The following is a 22801-nucleotide window of genomic DNA, read 5'->3' on the forward strand; positions in this document are numbered from 1 at the left end:
TCAAGTGGCTAGAAAAGAGGAGTTCAAATGCTCTTATCACAAAGAAATTATAAATATTTGTGGTGATGGATATGCTAGTTAGCCTGATTTGATCAGTATAGTCTACATAGTTATCAAAATATTATTCTGTACCCCATAAATATGTACAATTATTACATGCCAATTGAAAAAATAAATTAAAAAAGACAATGTCAAGAAATGAAGAGACAAGTTACAGAGTGACAGAAAATATTTGCAAAATACACATCTGATAATGGACTATTGCCCAAAATATTCAAAGAACTCTTAAAATCCAACAATAACAAAACAAACTGATTAAAAAATGGGCAAAAGAACTGAATGAATATCTCACCAAAGAAGATATACAGATGGTAATAAGCATATGAAAAAATGCTCCACATCATATGTAATCAGAAAAATGTATATTAAAACAACAGTGAGATACCACTACATACCTACTAGAATGACAAAAGTCCAGAACACTGACAACACAAAATGCTGGTGAGGATGTGGAGAAACAGGAACTCTTGTTACCAGCAGGAATGCAAAGTGGTGGAGCCATTTTGGAAGAGAGTTTGGTAGTTTCTTACAAAACCAAACATACTCTTACCATATGATCCAGCAACCTCACACCTTGGTATTTACCCAAAGGAGTTGAAAACTTGTGTTTGCATGAAACCTGCACATGGACGTTTGCAGCAGCTTTATTCATCATTGCCAAAACTTGGAAGCAACCAAAATATCCTTTAGTAGTGAACTGATAAATACACATTGGCACATCCAAACAGTGGAATATTATTTAGTGCTCAAATCATGAAAAGACATGGAGGTAACTTAAATGCATAATACTCAGTCGAAAAAGACAATCTAAAAAGGCAACATCCTGTATGAGTCCAACTACATGGTATTTTGGAAAAGAAAAAAAAACTACAGAGGCAGTAAAAAGATCAGTGCTTACCAGGGGTTGAGGATGGTGATGGGAACGATGAATAGCAAAGCACAGAGAATTTTTAGGGCAGTGACACTACTCTGTATGACACTATAGTGGTGGATGCATGTCATTATGTATTTGTCAAAACCCATAAAACACACAGCATCACTTGTGAACCTTATTGTAAACTATGGACTTTGGTCATAGACAATGACAGAGTCAGTGGAGGTTCATTGATTATAACAAATGTCCCACACTGGTTGTGCGTGTGTGTAGGGACAGGAGGCATATGGGAACTCTCTGTACTTTCTATTCAGTTTTGTTGTGAACTTAAAACTGCACTAAAAAATAAATTTTACTAATTAAAAAAATTCGTGTGTTCAACATCGTCCCCCACTGTATTCAGTTCTGAATTATTTTTTCTTTCCTTTTATTTAGGAGAAAAGACTCATCATCTTGAAATTGTATTTTCTTTCATCTACCAAAAGAGACAAAGACTTTGTAAAAAAGACTGATTCTTTTAGGATCTTAACCTCTCCTTCAGGTTAATACCAAATGAACACTGTTTTTTTTTTTTTTTTTTTTCTTCTTTTTTTAAATGTGTCAGGGCTGTGCCCATCAACTCATTGAATTTCACTAAAAAATGGGTCCTTGAGTGCAGATTGACACAGCTAGAAAGGCGAGGTGGGGTTGGACAGTGAAGAGCCGTGTGTGCTGGGCTGAGCAAGGTTCACCTTATTTCCTGGGCACTGAGGAGCTGTGGAAGGTTTTGGCGATGGGTAAGCATATTAGTTAGGGCTGATGCAGAATTCCATCAAAAAGTAGAGCCTGGGAGTAGTGGCTTAAAGTTTGTAGGTATTGATTCTTTTCTCCTTTTATGTATCCAAGTGCTTGGCTTGTTCTATGTGATCATTTAGGATCCCAGCTCCTTCTAAGTCATTCCTCTTTCATCCCCAAGCATTGTCTTCTGCATGCTCTAAGCTGCATCACTGCTGCAGTCTGGTCCAGCCGAGAGGAAGAGGAAAGAGGATGTGGGGAAAGTGTGCCTGTTATCTGAAGTCCTCAACACACAAGTGACACATGTCACTACTTGCTACTCATTTTCCTTTGACAATAACATGGTCTTGTGGCCACATCTAACTGCAGTCTGGCTAGATAGCCAAGACCTGGCCACTACTCTATTATTAGGGATGGTTTTGGTGGACATCTAGCCATATCTACTGCAACAGGGAACTAGTCAGATATATGTTTGAGAAAGAAAATTATGGTTTTCTTTTGTGTTCTCTACAGCACCTGGCACAGACCTGTCTATGTGGTAGGCATTCCATAAAAAATTGTTGACTCATTAATTGATTGATAGATTGGTATATCCAGGGTGAGGCTTGAGGGCCATCTCATTTACTCATGGTGGCATGTAAAGACCTGCTGATGGTACCTTCCCACTGATGCCTTATTCAACAAGATATAGGGAAGGGGTTATGGAAAGTCTGTTCCATTCTGTTAGAGTCATGCCTGGGAAGTGTGTAGCCCTCATGAGACAAAAAGGAGTGATACAAGACCCCAAATCAGAGTTTCAGAAATGGTGCAATGTGGCATTCCACCTATTGCCAGGCAGGGACTAACAACAGTTGGTATTTCATTTATACCACCACAGATTGTAGAGACGATTTTATGTGGAAGTCAAATAAATTTAAAATTAATCATTTTTTCCTTTCTTTTCTTCCTTTCAGTGGTGAGTCAAAGGGGTGGTGGTGGTGAGAGAAACCTGCTCCAAAAGGGAGGAGTGTGTTATTGCCAACATAGTTCAGAACAGCTATCCCATGGTAATGATATAAAGCAGACTGAATTTTTGTCAGGTTTTTAAAAATTTTTGTTTTAAACTTCTCTGTAGCTAATGCACCACCTTTCAGCTTGCCCCAGGGTGGACTGCTCCCACGTCCCTCTGTCCTGATATGCCACTCATTTCCTTCTTCCTTCACTCCTCTTTCCCATTCTCCTTTCTTTATAGTAAGACTTTTCAAAATATTTGTCTTTTCTCACAGCCTCCCACGGCTCTCTTCCCATTCTCTCCTAAAGCCCCTTTAGTCAGACTTTTGCTCCAAACACATGGACAAATTACATCTTGTCAAGGTCACCTGTGGCCTTGAAATTGCTAGATCCGATTGTTAATTCTCAGTTCTTGTCTTACTTGTCTACTCGACCGATCAGCAACATTGCTCACATTTCTCACACTCACTCACCTCCTCCTCCTGTAAACTCTTGCTTCCTTTCCTCCCCTGCGTTCCCTCCTACTTGGTCTCTCTATTTTCCCCTCTATGATTTTCTAATGTTGGAATGACCCAGGGCTCAGTCCTTGATCCTCTACTCTTCTCTGTGTACACTCACTGCTTGGTGATCTCATCCAGTCTCAGGACTAAATATCTCATCAACTGGTGACTCCTCCATTTCTACCTTGTACCCACACTTCTCTGTTCTATTCCAGAGCCAAGCATCCAACTCCCCCACTTGCATCTCCATTGAATAGACACCTCAAACATTGCATGTCCCCACCCGACTCCTCATATTCCCTCCACAATTACTCCGCTGGCAGTCTTCCCATCTGAGTTCATGGCAACTCTGGCTGCCCAGGCAGACAATATAAAAAAATGTAAAGAATCACCTGTAACTCTTTCTTTCTTTTTTTTTTTCATACCCATATCCAGGTGGCTGGGGAATTTGGAGGCTCTTTTTCCAAAATGCGCTTAGTACGTATCACCTGTTCTGCCATTATCAAGGCCCAAACCTACATCATATTTCACCTGCATTTTTACAGTTATCGTCCAGATGGTCTCTCAGACCTCACCCTTTGCTCCTACCCCATGTCTATTCTCAGCACAGAAGTTAGGATGTGGAAGTCAGACTGTATCAATCATCTGCTCAAATGCTTGCCTTGGCTTCCCTAACTCAGTAGAATAGCAACACACCTACTATCTGCCCTTCCATCATGACCTTTCCAGTCTCATTTTCTGAGTCTTCGCCCTCTGTCACTGTCTCAGCCACACTCCCCTCTTTGCTGTTCCTCAAGTGCTCCAGGCACACACTTGTCTCAGGGTATTTCCACTGTCTGTCTGTTTTTGTGGAGATCAATTATCTTCCCCCAGATATCTGCATTGATTTACTCCTTCAACTTTTCAAGCTTTGCTGAGACATCATTTCAGTGAAGCTTTTCATTAAAATTGCAACAATCCCCCAGCATTTCCCATCCTCTTTTATCTTGCATCCATAGTTCTTATCACCTTTATTGTTCTGTATACTTTGCTAATCTTTTATATTACTGACCATCTTTCCCCCACTAGAATATAAACTCCTTGATGGTAGGGATTTTTGATTCTGTATCCCTAATCCTAGTCGGAGCCTGGCGTATAGTAAGAGCTCAGTCAATATTTGTTGACATGACGGTCCTTCTTCCCAACCTCCTGACAGTTCATCTTTCCCACTCCTTGCTTTACTGTAAAGCTTTTCCTCCAACTATGACTTTAGCAAGTTTTCTCTTCAGTTTAATTTCTATTCACCATGCATTCATCTGTCCATCTCTACAGCACTTACTGAACGTATTCTTTGTGCCCTGAAGAGTGCTAAGAATTTAAATTAAGTAAAAGACAGTTTCTTTCCTCAAACTCACTATTCCATGGACGCCCACAGACATCTTGGAATTAGACTTGGCCGCTGATGGGTTTGCCTATCAGGTAATAGACTGAATCCACCAACTCCTTTTAACTTCCTGGGGCTACCATCAACACAGAGTGTGCAGTCGCTCTTGGCTAGGCTGGGAAAGGGGCTGAGAACCATTTGTTCCTCACAGTGATGCTTCTTCAGCAAATGCACGCTCTCTGATCTGGAGCCTCACATTTGTCACTTGTTATTGTTGGCCTGGATGGAAAGATGACAAGGGCTCCTGTACCGTTTTGCTTAGGCTAGGTAGTTACATGGATGGATGCTGGGGCTTTGGGGGAGCAAAATGAAGAGGATCTCATTTGTTGCAAAAATGCATTACTATTCCCTGTGCCTCTGGTGCTGCTGAGTCAATGAAGTCCATGCTGCTGTGGACCCTTCTGCTCCTGAATCAGCTTATTGGTCCTCCCTTCTCACCTGTCCAGCCATGATCTATCTGTGGAGGCCAAAGGGCTTGCAATACAGGAATTGGAATAGGGAGCTTCATGCAGGGGCAATCGCTACTACCACCCTTCATCTGAACCTTCCCATGCAAAGACCATCTCTTTATTCTTAGGAGAAGAAACACAGGCTTTGGGATAAAATAAACCTAGGATAACATCCTGGCTTTGTCATTGTCTAGCTGTTCATCCTTGAGTAAGTCAATTTGTCCACTTTGAGCCTCAGTTTCTCCATCTGTAACATGGGGATAATAACTGCTTTACTGCTTTCTGGGGATTAAATAATCTATTGCTTGCAAAGCATTACTTCAGGGCCTGACATGTATGTAACAATCAAGAAATATATAATTATTATTACTTTTTTATTATTTAAGGAGTTGCTATTATTTTACTTATATGAAAAGTTAATTATTTTTGTTGTACTTGTCAGTTATTTTTGAGGAGTGTCTTAGAAACACCAGGTTTAAAACTATTATCATTGCCACAAAACAAAATGAAAAAACAAATCACCTCAACAGGTTTCCAGGCTGAAGCTGATTCTCAATCATTGTGACTACAAAAAGGAAAGAGGGGCCAGCAGAGCCCTTTTTTCTTGTGGTCCCTTCCCAGAGCCTTTGACATGCTTCTAATAGCCTCCTGTGGCAAGGGGAGCAGTGGGCTGTCCCCTGTCAGGGTGGGAAGCATCTCTCATCTACAAAGAAGGGAACATGCTCCTTGGCCTCTGTTCTCCCTACACTACTTTTCTAGACTCCAGATGCCTTCGACTGCATTACAGTTAAGTTTTTGGGCACCCTATGCTATTTATAATGCCAACTCTAAAAATGGGCCCAGGCATTTGACTAAAGGCTGATCCCTGCAAGACCAGCCTTTTTGTTCATTGCTAAGCTGTATTTCAGGAGCTGGGTAAGGAGTATCACAATTTGTAACAGAGAAGCTGGTCTGCCCTCACTTGGCCTTTGCACATCCCAGAGGGGAAATGACCAGGAATCCTAAGCCTTGGCTTCAAGGTCAAGGAGAAGGAAAATCTTGTGGACTCTGTTATCCCCTTCACTCGCCAATTTCCCACACCACTCCTTTTCAGTCACCAGAATCTCCCATTCTAGTTTGCAGCAATTCAGGCTTTGAAATGGTGCAGTTATTTGCCAGAAACTTCACTAATCCTTCCAGAATTTATTTTCTTGTTTTACTCACCCTGAAAAATTGTTAAAGGCAGTGTGTTATAGTAGAATGCTTTGTATAGTAGCATGCTTTGGTCAGCTCAAATCCCAGCTCTGTTAACTTTCTAGCTGTGTTTCCTTGGACAAGACACTTAACATCTCAGAGCTCCAGTTTTCCTTTTGGACAAGAAGGGATGATAATATGTACCTTCAGGGTCGTTTAAGGATTAAATAAGATGATTTATTAAAGACCTCAATAACTATTAGTTACTCTGTTATTTCTCTATGACTTTCTGAAAAAAACAAACTTCTTAGAAGAGGAGGGAGCACAGGTAGGTTAGAATAACGATGGTGGGGAAGTGAGTACAGATTCAAGAAAGACATTGTATTAGTTTGTAGGGCTGCTGTAACAGCGTCACAAAACTGGGTGGCTTAAAACAAAGTAGTCTTACCATTTTGGAGGCTAGAAGTCCGAGATCAAGGTGTCAGCAGGGCCACACTGTCTCTGATGGCTCTAGGGGAGAATCTTTCCTTGCCTTTTCTAGCTCAGGGTGTTTGCTGACAATTCTTGGGGTTCCTTAGTTGGTAGATATATCACTCCAATCACATGGCCATCTTTTCCCTGTGTGCCTTTACATCCTCTTTCTCCTGTGCGTGTTTGTTTCTGTGTCCAAATTTTCCTTTTTATAAGGACACCAGTTACCTCGGATCAGGGCCCGTCTGAATGACCCCATCATAACTTGATCATCTGTAAAGATCCCAATTCCAAATAAGATCACATTTATAGGACTTTATCGTTTCTTCTGGGGGACACAAATCAACCCATAACAAGCATTAATACATTATTACATCTTATTTCTTCTATTGTTTTCAGAGCAATACAACCTTCTTTTCCTTCTGTCTACTCTTTTGTCCTTGGCAGTGGTTCTTATTTCTCTAATTTCTTATTTCTTATTTCTCTTACTTCTGCTCCTTCTGAGAGACGAAGCAACTCACTCCTTAAGTAGACAATTCTACTCCTGTTTTATAGAATTTACTGTCTATCTATCTATCATATGCATCTAAATATAAATTTCTTTTTCACTTGGAACATTTATTTTCATCACTGATGATAGACATGTGTGTGGACCCTATGAAAGATTAACATGTATTGACTCCTATTGGTGAGTGAAAAGAAATCAGAAGTAATAATGATAGTTAATTCCACTGGAGAAAAATATGATTTCCTTAAATAGTGAAAGATTCTTTTCATTCAAAATATGTGTTTCCTAGTGAAAGAAACAGCTCTGTCATTCGCAACAATGTCATTTGTGAGCAAATTGTTCAGCAACATTTCCTGGGCCAGTCAATAACACTAATATATACAGAGCAAATCATTTCAATTTACCAACTGTTCTGAAATTATCTGACCAAGCAGAAAGCATTAATTCGAATCCTGTTACAAATGGACATTAAAATAGGGTTATGAACCTTGAAGAAGATGAGGAAGAATTGTCTTCTTCTCACTGATTTGGAATGGCCCTTTTTATCAGTGTTCAGTGTTTTTCCTCTTTTTGTTTGTAACTAATGGCATACCGCAGTTCAGGTCTGTTGGTCTTAATCTACAAACTAGGTCATTAGCAGCCCCAGTCTGCATGATGGCATACCAATTAAAATTAGGAGATTAAAGAGTAATGTTCCTTGCCTGAGATCAGTTTGCATACCAATGACAATTTCCCCAGCTATTGAATGAAGAAAGACTTAAATAGCAGTGAACTTGATATCATTAAATTCAGGGAACATTAAATGGGGGAGGATTAAGGGGAAGTGAAGGGCCAATCTGCTATGGGACTGGGAATTAAAAAATAGAGACAACATTTTTTTAATACTTATTTTACTGTTTACTACTTATCCATTTATTTTTACTTTTAACAAATATTGAAACTCCATTTAAATTAAAAGTGGGTGAGGCTGGGTGAAAAGATAGTCAAATTCCATATTTCTTTATTCCAAAAAGAGCTGAAGAGCTCCAGTTTTTCTCTTTGTGATATAAGAAAAGGATACCTGGCCCTGTATTACAGCAAAGGGTAGAGAGATGGAACAATAAATGAGGTAAATTTGGAATTCAATCTTAGACTCTTTTAGAAGATGTCTAAAGAAGGGTTTAGAAACAAGAAATGGGAATTCACTCAATTTAGCTTAAAAAATAGAAACCTTATTCTAGGCTTAACCCATGTAAATCTAGGGCCTGCTGTGCTCTCACACCCAGTTATTTTTATACCAGCATAGCTCAGCATCCAAAATATATTCTTGGGTCTTTTGAAGAACATTTAAAATAACTTGATTCATACTAATATGTAATATGTGTAATATTTTCACAAATACTCTTTCTTTTTTTTTCATTCAACCCCCAGACCTTTCCAGAGTCTCTCATTCAGCAAACTACCTCTAGAACTTTTCCTGACACTAAGTGATACCAGAATTTGTTTTTCTAACTTGCTAAATCTTCCCTTTCTGATTGAAGCAATAATTCTTTCCAGTTTTCTCCCATCTTGCCAGAAATTTACCTGGAGCCTCCAATTTAAAGAAAAACTAGATTATCTCTTTAGCAAAGAGATCAACTTTCTGTAAGTACGGATGGATGGAAATGGTCAGAGGAGATAGGGAGGATGGAGAAGGTTAGGGACACCCATATGTTGGAATTTCTTGTCCCTGTTGGTCATTGGGAAACTTTCAGGAACTGGAATAATGTCAGACAACTACTGCTTCTCTCTCTTGTCCTTGAGTCATACGGATTTTCATTCATGCTATGGACCTGCTTGAGTTCTCTCTGACAGAAGACCAAGTTCTCTCTTTGTTCATTGGCTTGCATGGAGTCCTTCAAAATGGATCCTCTCAAAATGGCAGCCTCAGTCTCTAAGTTTTTATAACTTTTTAGTTTGAATTGCCTTAATTAAGTGATTCATAGGAGAAAATTCCTAGGAGAGACAATCTAATGGCCTATTTTGGTTTAGGTCTAATAAGCTATGGCCAAAGGGGTGGGGGTCATGTGGCTTGTGCATTAGAACACAATAGTGCTGGTGGGATTGGCAAGGTAGAGAAGGGTGTGTATGTTTGGGGATGGGGGAGGGAAAGTAAGTAATGTGGTATATCTAGTTCAGAAGATATGCTTAATATGGGGAATCAGGAGGCTGCCATTGGATCTGTGGTCCTCAGGAACACACCACCTTGGATGTGAGTCAGGGTCAGCCTCCTGACTTCCTCTGTCACCACTTGCATGAGGCTGGACATCAAACACTGCTACAGTAAACACTAGTACTTTCATGACTGTATTTGCCATGGCAAAACCAAGGCAGCAGGAAGACCTCCAATGCATGCTCACCTTCTAAAATCTTATGTGAATGTTTCTAATTTGTGGAAACTAGTCTGTATCCAGAAATCTCTCTTCAAGGGAGTCTGGGGAATGTAGCTTTTAGCTTTTTGCAGTATAAAGAAGAAGTTGGAATGGATGGCGAATGAGCAGATCCATCATAATCCATCACAAGCCCATTCCAAACATTAGGATTGTACTGGGGCTTCTCATTTGGATTCCAGAATTCCAAAAGTATGGCTGGAAAGTAGACCTCTTCTCTGCAAGTGGAAGCATTCAGGGACCCCATCTACCAGCCACTACTGATTGGACCAGAGGGGAATCCCTGACCCAAGGCTGGAGAATCCATTGTTTAACCAGTAGCTGACCAGAATCTCTCGGTTGGGAACTTGAACTATGACACATAGAAGGAGGTTTGACTAACAGGACCTAATCTGAAAGATCGGAGGCTGGGGTCTTCATTGTGGCACATGTGTAAGATGAGTAAACAGGGAAATGTAGGAAGAAAAACAAGGAGAACAGAGCATATAAACAGAGATAGAAATAGGCCCCTGAGAAACAGAAGAAGAAGATTCAGTTTCTGAATTTACAATTTCCAGAGAAGACCAATTATGTTTAATTTCCTGCCTTTGGATGCCCTAGGAATGCCTATTATATCCTTTCAATGATACCCCCTAGCCCTGTGTTTTTGTTGAGCTTGTTTGAGTGGGTTTCTGTTCTTTACAATAGAAAGTTGATTAGAGTGAAAATTTACGGGCCGGCCCTGTGGCTCACTCGGGAGAGTGTGGTGCTGATAATACCAAGACCACCGGTTCGGATCCTGTATAGGGATGGCCAGTTCGCTCACTGGCTGAGCGTGGTGCTGACAACACCAAGCCAAGGGGTAAGATCCCCTTACTGGTCATCTTTAAAAAAAAAAAAAACAAAAGAAAATTTACAACTTTTGGGTGACTATTTTTTTTTTTTTTTTACTTAAAAAGAATTTAACCTTTACTTGCACATATTTACGGGATACAGTGTACAGTTTCAATACATGCATATACTGCACAATGATTCTCTTAGGGTAAATAGCATAGTTTTGTACCCATTAACACCTTTCCTTACCCCTGCTCTCCCTCCCCTCCTGGTTTCTAATCTCTACTTCTATGAGAACCACTTTTTTTTTAGATTCCACATATGAGTGAGATCATGCAGTATTTGTCTTTCTGTGCCTGACTTAACTTCACTTAACATGATGGTTTCCAGTTTCAAACATGTTGCTGCAAATGAAAAGATTTCATTTTTTATAGCTAAATAGTATTTCATTCTGTATATATTCCACAGATTTTTTTATCCATTCATCCACTGATCAGCATTGAGGTTGATTCCATATCTTGGCTATTGTGAATAGTGTTGGGATGAATGTGAGAGTGCAGGTGTCTTTTTGATGTATTTATTTCATTTCCTTTGGGTATATACCCAGCAGTGGGATAGCTGGGTCATAAGGTAGATCTAGTTTTAGTTTTCTGAGGAGCCTCCATTCTCTTCTCTCTTCTCCACAGTGGCTGCATCAATTTACAGTCCCACCAACAGTGTAGGAGGGTTCCTTTTTCTCCGCATCCTCACCAGCATTTGATGTTTTCTGTCTCATTGATAATGGCTGTCCTAATTGGGTTGAGATGATAACTTATTGTGGTTTTAATTTGCATTTCCTTGATGATTAGGAATTTTGAGCATTTTTTCATGTGCCTGTTGGCCATTTGTATGTCTTCTTTTGAGAAATGTCTGTTCAGGTCCTTTGCCTATGTTTAAGTTTTTGTTTTTGTTTTTGTTTTTGCTGTTGAGTTGTTTGAGTTCCTTACGTATTCGGGATATGAGTCCCTTGTCTTATGTGTAGTTTGCAAACACCTCCTACATTCTATAGGTGTGGATGACATTTATTCATACATTAGCATTACATTGGGGGAAAATTGCTCATATGTATTATTATCCTTATATGGATTTTCCAGCTTCTCCTTTCTCTACCTCCAAAGAAAAGGGAGATTACTGTTGGCTGAGAGAGATAGTAGGCCAGTCTCTCTCTCTCTTCTTTCTTCTCTCTCTCTCTCTCTCTCTCTCTCTCTCTCTCTATGTATATATGCACACATATTTCACCAATATTGAAATATTATATATGCATATACACACATCTCAGTATTCCCTTGAATGTACCTTAAAAATAATAAGAATATTTAGGAAGTCCCACTCCTCTCCTATTCATCCATGGAACACTGACTTCACATTGCTTTGGTGACAGATTGTGGGGAACATTTGTCTAGAAGGTGTTTTGTGGTCTGTCCACAATGATGCAGACTGTTCTGCAAGAGATGCCTGGTTCAAATGTCTAAACTGGCTTTATTCATAAACATGATTAAGTTCCATAATAACCATGAAAACAAAATTTTCTATAGGAGTTTATTGTGGCTTGGATAGGTATAAATGTTAGCGACTGGAACAGATGAGCATATCCTCTTAAGATAAATGCTTGTATGAACAATGAACGAGTACATCTAAAAGCCATTTCATGGGGAATTTTTTCCACTGACTCATTGCCTGATTTTAACTACATGAACAAAACACACTTTAACACTGCACCTTGCAAATACTCATTGGGAATATTTAATTGTCCTTGCTTGGCAGAGAGACAATGCGCTTTAAAGTGCAAAAACCTGATCCCTGTTTCGTCTGTGTGGAAAAATTCTCTCTGTATTTTGAAAAATTCAAATCCTTTGTTTTCAGGGCAAATAACATACTTAGGCCCATCTGTCGTGTCAATTGCAAAGAAGTGTCTGCAGGGAGAAGGGCTTTCTGGGTTTCTGAAGGCTAAAAGTAGAGATGTTGTTCACTCCCTGGTTGAAGATGTGACCATTCCCAACCTTGGATGCTGTTGGGTTTGGTTCAAGAACTAAGAGAGCCCAGTGTTTATAAACAACCCCTTCTGTAAGTATTTAGTTCTCTTGAAAAGGCAATGGAAGTAGTGTAGCAAGGTTTTTATTTTTACTTCTGTTATTATTTTTTAAACCTGGAGAATGTCATTGGCAGCTGAATTTCCAGGGGTGGGGAACAGCCCATGTCAAATATTCTGCATCTATAGCTACCCTGTGTAGCTCTTTGCTTCCACTAAGATTTATGTCTGGTATTGTGGTGAACTAAAAATGTGTCTGAACTACTTTTTTAATCAATTTGGTAGTTGTATTCTTTTTTCTTGAGTAGTTCTGAGTGAACTGCACAAGTCTCCAGGTTTATAATGGTCAAATCTACAAGGTCCATAATGCTTCCATTATTTTATTATTTTTTTTTTAGCCATGTTCATGGCAGAAAACAAAAGAAGTCTCAGTTGGTATTTTGAAGATGATTTCAATGATGGACCTATTTACAGATGTGTGGGTATGGTTAAGGGATTGAGGTACCTCGGGACTAAAAAGGGAGAGCTGTTGTGCCCCTGGGTCTGAAAGTTCAGGCTGTGTTCCCAAATCCTTGACTGGCTATAGAGCAAAGCCCAGGCTGCTCTGCATCCTGTCAAGCCTGGAGCCCAAGAAGACCAAAGGAGTGGTGTTTAGGGATGAGGCTGAAATCCAGAGCCAGCAGAAAGTCCAAACCAATGAGAGAGCCTGAAGGGAATTAGAAGAGAATAGAAACAAGGTAGCCATGAAGGGATAAAAATTTGGACATTTTATTTCAACTGGAAGGTGGAAAGAGTGCTAGGGATATTTTCTTCATCTTTGCAAAATAGAAATAGTGAATGTTTATAGGACACCTGTAGCCTATCCTGTTATTACTGAAAGAATCAAGCAGATTTAGACATAAAGTGATTGTAGTTAACTAAGCATAATTTGTGAACAATTTGGTTGAGCAATGTATCTCACGTCTTACTTTGCAGTGTCCCAACTGTGTCACCTATCCCTATAATTCCTTGTCCGAGATCCATTTTGATGGACTGCCACATCCCTAATTTTTGCCTCTCATTTAGAATGAATATAGATTAAGAAAGTTTTCAGTGTCCCCAAAGTCCTTGTCTCTCTCACCTAAGTTCCTGGGTATCAGGAGGTAGAGTGAAGTGGTTAGGTACTAATGTTACTTGCAGTAACAAGCAACCCTTGAATCTCAGGAGTTGAACACTATATACGATTATTTCTTTCTCCCATCACGGTTTAATGTAGGTAGAGTGACTTTCCTTTGTCTTTTAGCTGTACCTTCTGGAATAGTGTAACCAGAGAGAGATATGGGGTATCATGTGGAATGCTTTTAAAGGCCAGGCAGGAAAGATGCTTACATCGTTCCCATTTTAATCCCACTGTCTAGAACTCAGTCAAATGGCCTCAATTCAGCCACAAGGGGGTTGCAAAGTGTAATTTTTCTGGGTGTTCTGAAAGAGGAAACAGTAGATCAAAGCAGGGAAAGCTCAGGAACCTGGAAAAAACTCAGAAAGAAGGGCTCCCCTCTTGACGAGTTACAATATGTGTGGCTTTGACATTTTCAAAGTCCTACTCCATTGATGGGGGTCCTTTCGAAGTCAGGAGTTAGAAACTGGAAAGTAGCAGTTGCAAAAATTTAGGTTTAATAGAACAATAAGTGGAATTATGCTGCTGGCTAAGGATTGATAAAGAAAAAATGGATGAAAAACAACCACATTGTTGAGAGGTTATGGTATTTGGAAACTGACCTGTAGACAAGAGAGGGAAGTGAAAAAATATTATTTTCAGTATGCCAACCTGGATAGTCAGAAAGATGGTGATTTCTGTATCTTTGGCAGGAAACTTGAGAAAAAGCTAGACTCATTGGAATAGGAGATGAGATTGGGTTTTGATATGTTGGCATGAATTCCAGGCAGAACTATCGTGTGGATGCTTGGGAGTGTCTGGGGAGCCATATCAGTGGTGATTCATGGAAGCAAGTGAGTGCCATAGAAGCAGATGAAGTCATAGCTATAAAGGGAGAAAGAGAGATTTAGAACTGAGTTTTGGGTAATATTCTTGGGCAATGCAAAAACACACATGATATTTCATAGCTTCTACTCATAGAAGGATCAGAACAAAAAAATGGAAAAGGTTTTAATCAATTAAATTTTAAAGTTTATTTGCTCATTCTTGCCATTTTAATTCTTCCTTTTTATTGATATCTCTTTATTTGGGATACATAATGTGTGATACATGGTCATTTTTCATGGTAAAGCAGGTGCTATTTTATTTATAAAACAATGTGATATATTCAAAAAAGTAAATAATGATTTACTTAATTCTTTTACCCTAATGCAAATGATTATTATATAGATCCTCAATATTTAATCTACGACCTTGTTTATATATTTATATAAAACAGTAGAAATCAAATATTAAGGAAATCACGTTTCTCATACGAATTTAATATGCTCCTTAAAGAATGATTTTTGCTTTCCCAAAGTTACTAGCTCCTTTCTAACCAGTCCATTAAATCATCATTTTATTAAATAAAACAGTTGGATGACCCATGATAATAAAGCAGCCTTGTGAAATGTATTTCCTGATTTGAGTTGTTTATTTGCTTACATGACTTTAACCTGGTTTGAGAGCAGATTAACAACAATTAACAACCCCAAAGGAAAAGTTAAATAATTAATAGTGAATTTAAACAGATGGTGTGACAGCTAAAATGTGTGCAGGAGGAGGCAGAAGGGACTGGTACTCACAAGAAGATAATTTGGTGGCATTTTCTTTTTCCTGCTATATTACATAACTGAAAGACTCTCTCATCTCATGATAGGCTTTGAAGAAATCCTCTTAGTTTAAAACCTCTGATAGGAATGCACAAGTGGGCTTCTTTAACCACAGACTCTGAACTATATCTCATAGTTTTTCTATAGAAAAATATCAGTGAGGATTTAATAAAAAAAAAAAGAAGATTAGAAAGAAGTATTTTCTGACATAAGTTGTTTTAAGAGCATGTGGAGAAACTGGGTTCAGACAGAGGAAGCCCGACCTCTTCTCACTCTCACACACTGGGAAAGTTTCCTAAAGTATCTGAAGTGTGAATAAAATTATCGTATTTTTGCTTGTCAGTCATTGTTTGGTAATGAAAGCAGCTGTGTTCAAATGTGTTATGACAGTTATCAGTTGGAAAATTTTCCTGGAAGCTTGTCTGGTATTGTGTTTGTGTGTGTGAGTGTCTGTGTGTGTCTGTGTGTGTGTGTGTAAGAGTTGAAAAGACTCTGGGATTTAGACATCATTATCACATTGAAAACTATAAAAATATATTTCGGTTGCTTTGCTTACTAGTATATAGCATAGTCTCTTTTTGTGATTCACTGTGTACCCAACATATAACAGAGGGCAATGTGGGTAGCTCGGGTCATACGTGCAGAAACACAGAATGTAACGTGTCCAGAATACTATTTTATTAGTTTCTTGTTTACTTAAAAACTATTTTAAAAACCTCTGAGTGAGACATGAGCTCTAATTCTTAGAGCCCAAACTTACACAAGAGTACTGATTTACTGACCATGAAAGTGAAGAGAATTGAATATATTTTATGTAATTCTTCAGAGTATGCTTGGAAATGTCTTCAGCAGTGAGTTGAACCCCAAATATCTATATTTTGGCCTTCAGGTTAAAAAACAGTTTAAATTTCTTACTTCCTTTTTCTCTTTTGCTCTCAGGTTCTGGAAACATATGGGAAAATAACAGAAACCTCTCAGTCTCCTCTGGCTGTGATAGAATTCGTGTCTCAGTTGATTAGAAAGTTGAGCCATGCTAATAAATGAGAACAACCTTGGCAAAGGTAATTTGTACAAGGCCCCTGGGGGTTAATACAAGTCTCAGTGTAGAGACTTGTTCTCCTTTGTGGAAGCTGGTTCTAAAATATCTTTGAGGAAATAGGAGAATGAAGAATCCAGAGAAAGGGGACTTTGGATCTCATGTACATTGCTGAAGGAACTGGCAGCTAGTTTCAGGAGTAGTTGAAGGAGCAGAGATAAACAACTAGGAAAAGCCACATGTGCCTTGATATTGTGTATTACGCTTATCATAGAACTTAGGAAGACTCTTCAGATCATCAAGCCTATATTATTACTGGACAGATCGGGAAACTGAGGATAAGTCTATAGTTTGGGCTAGAACCCATACCTACTAGCAGATTTCACTTTGCAAAGCAGAATTAGGGTTAAGGGAGTAAAATATTCAACAAAGTCTTTCTGCATATGCTGTACCTGATTAGGATTAGCCTTTATGTTCTAAATCTAATTGAAAAATGATAATCTCAGAGAATTTCAGCATTTGAAACCTTATACATGAAGTTCAAATGATAAGATCTTTAGAAAACAAGAGACCATATGAAAATAAGGAGTCACTCATTGTCTAAACTTCTTATATTGTCCAAATTGAGCCTGGTGCTTGAGTGCTAGATCTGGGCAGGGATCTGGGAGTTCTGGCTGGGGTGTGTATGGAGCTAGCCCTGCCACGTGCCTGCAGAATGAGGAGCCAAGTGAGGTCAGGAATTCACCATCCTTGGGTAGTCCTGTGTTTAAGAGCCCATGCAGACAGAATATGCTAAAGTGTGCAACTAAAGATATTGGTCTGAGCAGTAGAAGTTGAGTATGAGACAACTGGGTGGAAACTATGTAAAACAGAGCATGAAAAGCAAGGCTGGCCAGAAGAGTATGGGTTGACTTTCTAGAGACTTCCAAAAGAGAGCCTGATGCCATACCAGGATGTGGGGAGGGAAATCTTAAGGGTGTTGAGCTAGTTGGACCTCATTGTCTGTGACTGTTTCAGAGGGAACAGATACGAGATGGAGGGCTGTGGCAGGCAACAGATGTTATGATGTTTGCTTTGATGCCTGACTTGGGAAAATATCTTTTGCTCCATTGTGCAGGTGTGGGTCAAGGTGGTTAGAATACAAGAAGGTAACTGAGAAGAGCTATTAACTGTGCCTTTTTCATTCAGAAAACAAATATTTGTCAAGCACTGATTTTGTGCTAAGCACTGAAGATGCAACTGTGATCATGACAGAGACGGTCCCTGTCTTCATGGCATTGATTATATTTTTAAAAAGTCCACATACAAGTAGATACATGAATAAATGTGAGTACAGATGTGCTCTGAAAGAAATAAGTAATAGGATATCCGGGGACTGAGATTCTTTAAAGTAGATGGTTTGGGAAGACCTAGATGATAAGATGGTGTTTAAGCTTATGAGAAGGATTTGCCCATTGGAGAAGCTGATGAAAAGCATTGCAAGCATACAAACAAGCAAATAAAAAGGAACCGAGGAAGGAAAGATTTCGTGGTGTTCTAGGAACAGTCAAAGCTCCCATGACTAGAGCATATGTGGCATGGGGAGAACAGCATGAGGTGAGTGTAGAGAGGGAGGCAGAAGGGAGATCATGTAGGGCATTGTGAGTCTTGGTAAGTGTGGTAGCCATTCTCCAGAATGGTCTGGAACAGTGCTATGCTGTGTGGTCCTTTGCACATTATACCAAGGTTATTCTTTGTGACCAACAGAGTATGGCAGAAATGATAGTATGTAACTTCTGAGATTAGGTTATAAAAGACACGGTGGTCTTGTTCTCTCTTTCTTTTAATCTCTTTCTTGGATCACTTGCTCTAGGGGAAACCAGCTGCTATCTTGTGAAAACTTACGAAGAGACTCTCATGGTGAGCAGATATAGCCTCCTGTCAACAGCCTCATGAGGAAGCCAAGAAGTGGGTCCTCCAGCCCCAGCCAGCCGCTTGACTGCAGCCTCATGAGGGACCTGCAATGACCCAGCTAAACCACGTCCACATTCCTGACCTTCAAAACCATGTGAGATAACAAGTTGTAGTAAGCTGCTAAATTTGAGATAATTTGTTATTTAGCAATAGTAACAAATATAGTAAGGAATTTGGATTTTATTTAAGTACAATGCCCCTTTGAACCAAAGGAAAAAGAGGTCATGGTCACTATCACTAGCTTGAAGGGTTGTTCAGTAAGCTTTTGAGATAGATGTTCAGTGACTGTTCACTGGATCCCTTTGCTACGGACAGTGATATAGTCTCGTGTTTAGGACTCAAATACCAATAGATTCAAGAAGTTGTTCTGTTTGCAGTTGCCTTGAAAGCAAAGTCAGGATTACAGTGAGGCTTTAACAAAAGAGTGTTACCATCTTTAGTTCCAAACTGATAAAAGGACATTTGGTGTATTGATGTCTACTCTAGTTCAGCCCAGTAATATTTTCAGGTAACTTTAGGGACAGTTCTGTTCAGTGTTGTGTGGCAAGGGCTATGACCAGAGTAACAGTTCCTGTTCTCTAGTTCCTCACACTCTAGGGTGGAGGTGGATTATTTTAGGCTTTCTCTGCCCAAATTGGTGCTACCTTTCTTCTCTTGCTCAGGTGGCACTTGAGCCTTGTTGATGATAAGGACACTGAAATTGAGAACACCAAAACACAGAGATTGGTTTAAGGGTTTTCATTTTCTTTTTGCTACTAGTGACCTACCTAAGGTTAGGGATGTCCATTTACCACTTCACTCAAGGCACAGAATCTCTGGGTCCATTGGGACATCTAATCACTATTTTATACTATCATATTTAGAAGATGGAGAGACAAGCTTTTCCCTAATTTTACATACCCATAAAAAACAAGCAAGCATGGTTTAAAAACAAAGGAGACTTAAGCATCTACGTGTACCTCTCTTTGTTGCAGTCCCTTTCTTACTTACTTATGTATTAATTTATTTTCTCAGTCTCCCCCATCTCCCAGCCCCTGTTATCCAACATTCTACTCTGTGCTTCTATAAGTTTGACTTTTTTAGATTCCACATATAAGTGAGATTATCTGGTATATGTCTTTTTGTGCTGGGCCCGAAAGTCTCTCTCTTAATGGTATACAGAGGTTTTGCACACCCTCCTTCAGAAAAAGAGACAATGGATACTGCCCTTTTAATTCCTTCTTATCTCAAGGAGGAGAAGCAAAAACTATTACCCAGCAGTGACAGGAAGGCATCAAGCTGATTATAGGAATTTTTTCCCAAGGGCCTCCTAAGACACACATGCACCAAGAATAAACACTAATGTAAGACAGTCTGATAGGTGTGTCACCAAAGGTGCATATTTCAAGGTGCCTTTGAGATTTGGGTACCTTATTTTTGAATTCTGAGCAGTCTTTGTAGGCGGGTCCATCATCTCAGTGAAGGAGGTCAGCTGGGTGCGCCGAGGTGGAACTGATTGGCTAAATTACCAGTGGCCACAGAATGATGCAGCAACAGTCTGAAGCCAGGAGGGCAGAAACAGCTGTGTCCAAGCTGCCTTGAAATCTGTCTCTAATTACGTTTGCCCAATAAAAGCTTGGTTATTTACCATTGGAGAGGGGCTCATAACAGCACTTACATCTTTTATCCTTCCAAATAATGTTGCCAGGTTTTTTACTTCCCCCAGGCTTGAAGTGCCAAATATTGAGAAAGCACATTTTCAGCATGTCCTGTTTCTTGCCCGATGCAATGTAAAATCATCTAGTAATTTTGAATGCTAATGGGGGGAGGCTGTCTGCTTCTTAAAAAGAGAGTGCGTTGGTTCTTCAGGACACTACTCTACCTGTGCTGTTGCCCTAGGAAGAATAATCAGGTGAAGTTCTTCGTGTATCTGACGGCAGCCAGCCCAGGTTAACTATTTATTTCTGAGTTAGTCTTCGTGATTGCTACTACCTACAGGTTTCTGCAGTTTCGTAGTGGATAATGTACTATTCCATTAGTACTGAGAGTGACATTAACAGGTCAGTAAAGGACTCATAAAGTGCTTTATATGCCAATGTCAGCCAGCATACAGCAGGACACTGGTAGCCATTAAATGAGGTAGGTTTGCTGAATGAAGTTCATTTTTAGAAACTTGTCAGTGTTATGTTCCTAAATGGAAATGGTACCATGATACATGGGATTGTTTTCTGATGCCTCACTATTAGTCCAACTGCCTGGTTGTAATTTGAAAAATGACATTTAGCAATTTCTATAAAATGTAGTGGTTACTATGATTAGCTTTGGAACCAGACAGACTAGGGTTCAATTCTACCTTTGTTTCTTACACGATGTGAGCATGAGTTCTGGCATGTGCCATATGGGGGTAATAATACAAATAAAGCAAAAGGGGAATGCCTTTTTGCCATTCCTGGTTTCAGGAAGATGTACTCCTGGCTTTGATAATATATGCAAAGTGCCTAGAATGTTATCTCGTACACTCTGAGTGTTCAATAAATTATAATTATTGAAAATTATTCCGATCCCCTGTTTACTAAATGGGAAATCGAGGGGTGGCTGATATTCTCTCTGCTTACTCTGTGACTTCATTGTGAGCATGGGGTTTGATGTTTTACTTCTTGCTTTCCAGATGCAGTTTTCATAGCCCTTGTTTGCCTTAGATAGCTTATCCTAAAAACATCTGTGTAGGAGGCATTCTTGCAAATTTTATGTACAAAGCAAATAGGACACGTTCCTTCTTTCTCCCTCACAATAAGCGCTTTGCATAGGCCAACCCACCCTCTCCATCCTTCCCACATTTGTCACCTCTCACAGGCCTGGCCTCTGCTGTGTCTCCTCTTGAGACTGGGGGTCTGTCGGTCAGCATCTGCTGGCCTCGCATGCTCCGGTTGTCCTTCATTAAGACAGAGTCCCAAGAAACACAATTAAAAGCAGAGTAGGAGTAAAACACAGAATATATTTCTTTCTGTTTTGCTTTGCTGCTTGATTCCTTTCAAACTCATTCAACATATTGGTGGGCCTGAGCAGTAGGTGACTTGGGTCCCATTTCCCTTGCCAACTCTGATCAATTGATGGTGATTTTCTGGATCATTGTCTTCCAAAGGCTTCTGATGATGCATCTAGGTTCAACAGTGAAAAATAGTAGTGGCCAGTTTAAAATGACTGCTCTAGGTACAGAAAATGAAGGGGAGGTGGTGGCATTTGTGCCAAGAATTTCTGTCCATGCCTTAAGATTTTGCATTAACAACAATGCTAGAAACTTTTTTAGAGCTGGAGTCATTGTTGACCCATCTTGACTCATCCTAATGCACATTTGGTGCTTTGCATTTTGCCTCTGACATTTATTTGTTTACTCAGCAAATATTTATTAAGTGCCCACAACATTCTGGGAATCTGGTTATGCAGCCAGGAAAGTAGGTTCCACTGACAATGTACGAAGTATACCAAATTCAGTAGTTTACCATCTCCTCGTTCTGTCCCCTCTTCTTCATTTCATTTCTCAGTTCCATCTCAGCTCAGACCTTCATTACATCAACCTGAACTATTATCAGCATTGTTTTCTACAGAAAGGGGAACACCCCACTCCACCAGCTGCCCAAGGACTTAACACACATTTATGAGTTCTTCCAAGGGAGGGAAAAAGTGATGCTGAGGGAAAAGAGAAAGAGCAAAAATAGACATTGGTAGATAAATTCTGCCACTGACAGATTACTGGAAGAAAAGAAGATACGTTGTTTGAGATAGTTTTCAAATAACAGGAGACATCAAGATAATTTCTCTTGCAATTTGGTAGATGGGCACATGCCCGTCTTGTCTTTGTAAGGTGTCAAAGCTTACGACTGCAACAGTATCCTAAAGGGTGTCTTAACCATCATGTTGCCCTGTCCATTCCAGTCATTTCACTGTTTCTAGTTAATTTTTTTCTGAAGTGTCATTCTCCAGTCATGTCACTCTACTGCTTAAAACCCTTTGATGGCTTCTGTTGCCTACAGTAGAAGTTCTTTATTAGGATCTATTAGTGCATTAGGATAATTTGTAAAGTGTGTACCAACCGTCTGCTACTAACTGAGTTTAAGTGTTGAGAATTGGTAGTGACTTATTTTTAAATGTGAATTTCACAATTTGGAGTTCCACTATTCTTTCTTGAATGGATAGAAAGATATGGGGCTGTGTGCCAATCTTTACTATGTCACGGGATTCACCGTGTGGCAATTGCCATGAAGAATTGTGGTGTGTCATTGTTATTTTACTCAAAATCTGGGATTGTCCAGGGATAGGTGTCCTGCATTTTACCATCATTTGTCATAGATCTTGCAGTAGCAAAGCCTCTGTCCCACCTAATAAAGCCCATAAAGTCTATATAATGACTTTATTGATCTCATTTTGTATATCTCTCTGGACAAATCTTTGACAGTTTTACTTCTCACCACCACCCATTTATTCAATCTACCTTTTTTGTCTGAATTTTTTTTACAGCCCCTCCTCTCAATCAAGGT

This window comes from Cynocephalus volans, chromosome 9 (genome assembly GCF_027409185.1).
Source record: "Cynocephalus volans isolate mCynVol1 chromosome 9, mCynVol1.pri, whole genome shotgun sequence".
Taxonomy (NCBI): Eukaryota; Metazoa; Chordata; class Mammalia; order Dermoptera; family Cynocephalidae; genus Cynocephalus; species Cynocephalus volans.